This window comes from Canis aureus, chromosome X (genome assembly GCF_053574225.1).
Source record: "Canis aureus isolate CA01 chromosome X, VMU_Caureus_v.1.0, whole genome shotgun sequence".
NCBI lineage: Eukaryota > Metazoa > Chordata > Mammalia > Carnivora > Canidae > Canis > Canis aureus.
In genome coordinates, this window is record NC_135649.1 from 36294089 (window position 1) to 36299933 (window position 5845).

Here is a 5845-nt window from a genome sequence, read left to right on the forward strand (position 1 = left end):
GTATTCCAATTTCAATAATGGGTAGAACAACTAGATGCATGATCAGAAATAGAAGACTTGACTAACCTAGACCCAACAGATATTTATAGAATACTCCATCCAACAGAAGAATAAATATTCTTCTCAATAATGTAATACATCATATTAATATAATATGAAACAAAAATACATGATCATCTCAATAGATACAAAAAAGTTGTCGGCAATCCAATACTCACTCATGATAAAAACACTCGACAGGGGGATCCCTGGGTGGCTCAGGGGTTTAGTGCCTGCCTTCAGCCTGGGGTGTGATCCTGGAGACTTGGGATCGAGTCCCACATCAGGCTCCCTGCATGGAACCTGCTTCTCCCTCTGCCATTCTCTCTCTCTCTCTCTCTCTCTCTGTCTCTCATGAATAAACAAATAAAATCTTTAAAAATAATAATAAATTCAAGTCAAATAAAAAAAAAAAACAAAAAAACACTGAACAAACCCAAAATTCAAAGGAAGTTTCTTAACATGGTAAAAGGCATTTATGAAAAACTTACAGCCAACCTTGTACTTAATGGTGAAAGAATGGATATTTTCCCCCTAAGATTAGGAAGAAGACAAGGATGTTTGTTCTCACCAATTCTGTTCAACATTGTACTGGAAGTTTTAGTCAGGACAATTGAGCAAGACAAAGAAAATATATTCATGCAGAAAAATAGAAGTAAAACTATCTATATTTGCAGTTGACATGATCTTGTATTTATAAAACCTAAATAATCCACTAAAAAAACCGCAGTATTGAGGCAATCAATAAATTCAGCAGGATTGCAGGATTTGAGAGCAATGTAAAAAATTCATTTATATTTTTACATTATCAGTATACAATCTGCAAATGAATTTAAGAAAGTAATTACACTTATATTAGCATCAAAAAGAATCAAATACTTGGGAATAAATTTAACAAAGCAGTAAAACCTGTACATTCAAATCTATAAAATATCATTGAAAGAAATTAAAAGATCTAAATAAATGGAAAGACATCTCTTCATGAATTGGATTTTTAAAAAATATTTTATTTATCCATTCATTCATGAAAGACAGAGGGAGAGAGAGACATAGGCAGAGGGAGAGGCAGGCTCCATGCAGGGAGCCTGATGTGGGACTCGATCCCCAGGACTGCAGGATCATGCCCTGATCCAAAGGCAGATAGATGTTCAACTGCTGAGCCATCCAGGTGCCCCTGAATTGGATGTTTTAATGTTGTTAAAATGGTAATATTCCCCAAATTCACCTATAGATTTAATGCAATCCTGCTCAAGTCCCAATATTCTTGCAAAAATTGACAAACTGGTCCTAAATATTAATATGGAGATTTAAAGAACTAAGAATAGCCAAAATAATCCTGAAAAAGAACAAAGAGAATTCACATTTCTCCATTTCAAAACTTACTACAAAGCTACAGTAATCAAAACTGTGTGGTACTGGCATGAAGATAGATGCATAGAACAATGAAATAGAATTGGGAGTCCATGAATAAACTCATATTTCTATGATCAGTTAATTTTCTATAAGGTTGCTAAGACTATGTAATGGGGAAAAGAATAATTTTTTTGACAAAAGTTTTTGGGACAACTGGATATCCACATGCAAAAGAAAGATGTTTAGTCCCTATCCTACACTACAAACAAAAATTAACTAAAAACTGGATCAAAGACTTAAACGTAAAAGTCAAGAATAGAACACTCAAGTAAAAACAGAGAGATGAATCTTCATGAGGTTGGATTTAATAATAGGTTCTTAAATATGACACCAAAAGCATAGTCAACAACAAAAAAAGAGAAGTTGGACTTTATAAAAATGAAGACTTTTTGTGCTTCAGATGACATTTTGAAGAAAGTGAAAAGAAAATCCACAGAATGGGAGAGAATGTCTATAAATCATATGTCTAATTGGGCTTTAGTATCCAGAATATATCAAGAATTATATTCTGACAGCAACAAGATAAACAATCCAATTAAAAAATTGGCAAATGCCTTGAATAGACATTTTCTCAAAGTAGATTTATAAATGTCCAATAGGCACAGGAAAGGTACTCACCATCATTAGGTATTAAAGAAATTGAAATCACAACTACAATGAGCTGTCACTTCACACTCACCAGGATGATGTAATGGAAAAACCCTGTTTTGTTCTTTTTACATAAGGCCGTGTGCTTCTTTATTTTGTAAATCTCCTTTACTACTCACAAAAAACCACCACTTCTGGTCACTCAATGTGTGAAGGTTTTTCCCTATACCACAAGTGATTCTCAGACACCAGCAGGGTGTTCAAGTATTCAACTCAATTCTGACACTATCTACCCAGAGATAGCATCAGGTCCCACAGGTTAGGGGTTTGGTCCAACAAGGCTGCCCCCTCCCCCACTTAAGACGCCAGTCACAAACTCAGGCTGTCAACTGTGCTTCTGACCAAGAGGCTATATTACCAGATTACCAGTTTATTATAACAAGGTATAACTCAGGAACACCCAGATGGAAGAGATGCATAGGGCAAGGTTTAGAGAAGGGGCATAGAGCTTCCATGCCCTCCAGGGTGCTACTCTCCCAAAACCTCCATGTATTCAACCCAGAAGCTCTGTGAACCTGGTACTTGTGGGATTTTTCAGAGGCTTCATCATGTAGACATGATAGATCATTAGCTCCATTTTCAGTTTACTGAAAGAAATCTGAAGTGAATTTTCACTTTTACAAAAGCCACTTCTGTACTAATGTCTGTCTTTCATTGCAGTGAAATAGCATAATGCAAATTTTCAGAAAGCATGAAAAACTCTTCATTTCATGCCACTTCAGTTTATGAAAGGCTTCATAAAAATGCTCTAGTTTCAGATAGCAGGGACACCTGTATTTTGACCAAGACTTCCATTGTGCCAACCCTATTATTTCATATGAAGAAAGTGTCCTCAGACAGGTTGTTTCTCCAGGCAGAAAACCTTCAGAAAATTCATTTTCTGTCTATCTATCTATCTATCTATCTATCTATCTATCTATCTATCTATCATCTATCTATATCTATCTATCTATGTTCATCATCATCGTCATCATCATCATCATCATCATCATCATCATTATCATCTACCTATGTTCTTGGTTAACAATTTCCAAATGTATAGAATATATTTGTAATAAAACACACAAGACATTGAGGTTTTAAAAGAATGTGTTAAGAATGTAAATAGACATTTTAAATTACCTTCTTCAAACCTCAGTAGATCATCTTGGGTTCCCTCCTGGGGAATATGTGCCTCTTTGGTGTACATTGGACTGGAAAGAAAAGTGTTTCTCAATCTGTGATCCAAAGACCACTTATATCAGAATCACCTCAGATTCCTGTTCAAATAGTCTTGTACCCTTCACGTACCTACTTAACCAGAAACTTTAAGGGTGGAACAGAAAGATCTTCATTTTAACTAGATCCATAGGCACAAAGGATTTCTAGGAGCACTGAAGATTTAAAAGCATTGGCTTAGAACAGTGTTCTCAAAATTGGTTGATTATAGCAAGCATCAGTGTGCTTGAAATAGATTCTTTTTCATCACCACAACACATAACTGAATCTAAAATATGGGTAGGAACATTGAAATCTTAATATTAAAAAGTGCCCACAGATGATTTATTTTTAGCAAGACATTGTATTAGCTTGCTAGGGCTGCCATAACAAAATAACAGCAAAATTTATTTTTTCATGGTTCAGGAGGCTAGAAATCCAAGGTCAAGTTATACGTAGGTTTGGTTTCTTCTGAGTCTTTTCTTCTTGGCTTGCAGATGGCCACATTTCCTCACATGCTCTCTCTTCTGTGTGTAAGCATGTCTGAGGTTTCTCTGTGTGTCCAAATTTCTTCTTCTTATAAGGACACCAGTCAGATTGGATTAGGGCTCACCCTAATGGCCTCATTTTAACTTAATCACTTCTTTAAAGGCCCTAGTTTCAAATACAGGTCACATTCAGAGGAATAAGGGATCAGGGCTTCCACATATGAATTTTGGAGGGGCACAAATCAGCCCCTAACAGACATTACAACTAAATGTGATGTGTCATTCTAGATGGGATCCTGAAAAAGAAGGACATTAGGTAAAACCTAAGGAAATATGAATAAAGTATGGACTTGAGTTAATACGAATATGTCAATATTGATTCATTAATTGCAATAAATTTACCATACTGACTTAAGATGTTAATTGTCAGGGAAACTGGGTAGTAGTTTGAGAAATCCTGGTAGACGAGAGTCTCTACTCAAGCATTTACAAGTTATGCTATCAGCCAGATCTTTTAATTTCTCTAATCTTTTATTTTCTCATTTGTAAAATGGGAGTACTAATAGTCCCATACATAAATTCTTTTTTTTTTTAGTTTTAATTTGTGTTTATTTTTTTTTAATTTTTTAAATTTTTTATTGGAGTTCAATTTACTAACATACAGAATAACCCCCAGTGCCCGTCACCCATTCACTCCCACCCCCCGCCCTCCTCCCCTTCTACCACCCCTAGTTCGTTTCCCAGTTAGCAGTCTTTACGTTCTGTCTCCCTTTCTGATATTTCCCACACATTTCTTCTCCCTTCCCTTATATTCCCTTTCACTATTATTTATATTCCCCAAATGAATGAGAACATATAATGTTTGTCCTTCTCCGACTGACTTAATTCACTCAGCATAATACCCTCCAGTTCCATCCACGTTGAAGCAAATGGTGGGTATTTGTCATTTCTAATAGCTGAGTAATATTCCATTGTATACACAGACCACATCTTCTTTATCCATTCATCTTTCGTTGGACACCGAGGCTCCTTCCACAGTTTGGCTATTGTGGACATTGCTGCTATAAACATCGGGGTGCAGGTGTCCCGGCGTTTCACTGCATCTGTATCTTTGGGGTAAATCCCCAATAGTGCAATTGCTGGGTCGTAGGGCAGGTCTATTTTTAACTCTTTGAGGAACCTCCACACAGTTTTCCAGAGTGGCTGCACCAGTTCACATTCCCACCAACAGTGCAAGAGGGTTCCCTTTTCTCCGCATCCCCTCCAACATTTGTTGTTTCCTGACTTGTTAATTTGCCCCATTCTCACCGGCATAAATTCTTTTGAATTTAAAATGGATAATGTAGATTTAGATACTTTGTGATCTGTACATCATGATACATACAGATGTATTTTTAAAATGAGCTTTTAATTTTACAAGTTATAGCTTTACAGAAAAATTGCAAATAGAGTACAGTATTCCAACATACTCATACCCTGTTTCCCCATTATTAACATCTCCTATCAGTGTGGTGCCTTTGTTATTATTAATGAACCAGTATTGACATGTCATTATTAAAATCCATACTTTATTCAGGTTTCCTTAGTTTTTACCTAATAATGCTTTTTCTGTTCCAGGATTCCATCTAGAATACCACATTTTATTTATTTATTTATTTATTTATTTATTTATTTATTTATTTATTTTTAAAGATTTTATTTATTTATTTTACAGAGAGAGAGTGAGGGAGAAGGAAAGAGAATCTCAAGCAGATGTTGCACTGAGTGCAGAGCCCAACGCAGGGGTCAATCTCATGACCCTGAGATCATGACCTTAGCGAAATCAAGAGTCAGACACTTAACCAACTGAGCCATCCAGGCACCCCAAATATCACATTACATTAGTTATCATGTCTGCTTAAGTTCCTCTTGTCTGTGACAATTTTAATATGGTGGTAAGAAATTTTCTGCACATGTGCAATGTATCTTTCTTTTGACACTGATAACATCTTGGAATTAAAGCAGCACATTCTGAGTACCTTTATAGACTGTATGAGATACTCCAGAGCATTGTTTCCCAA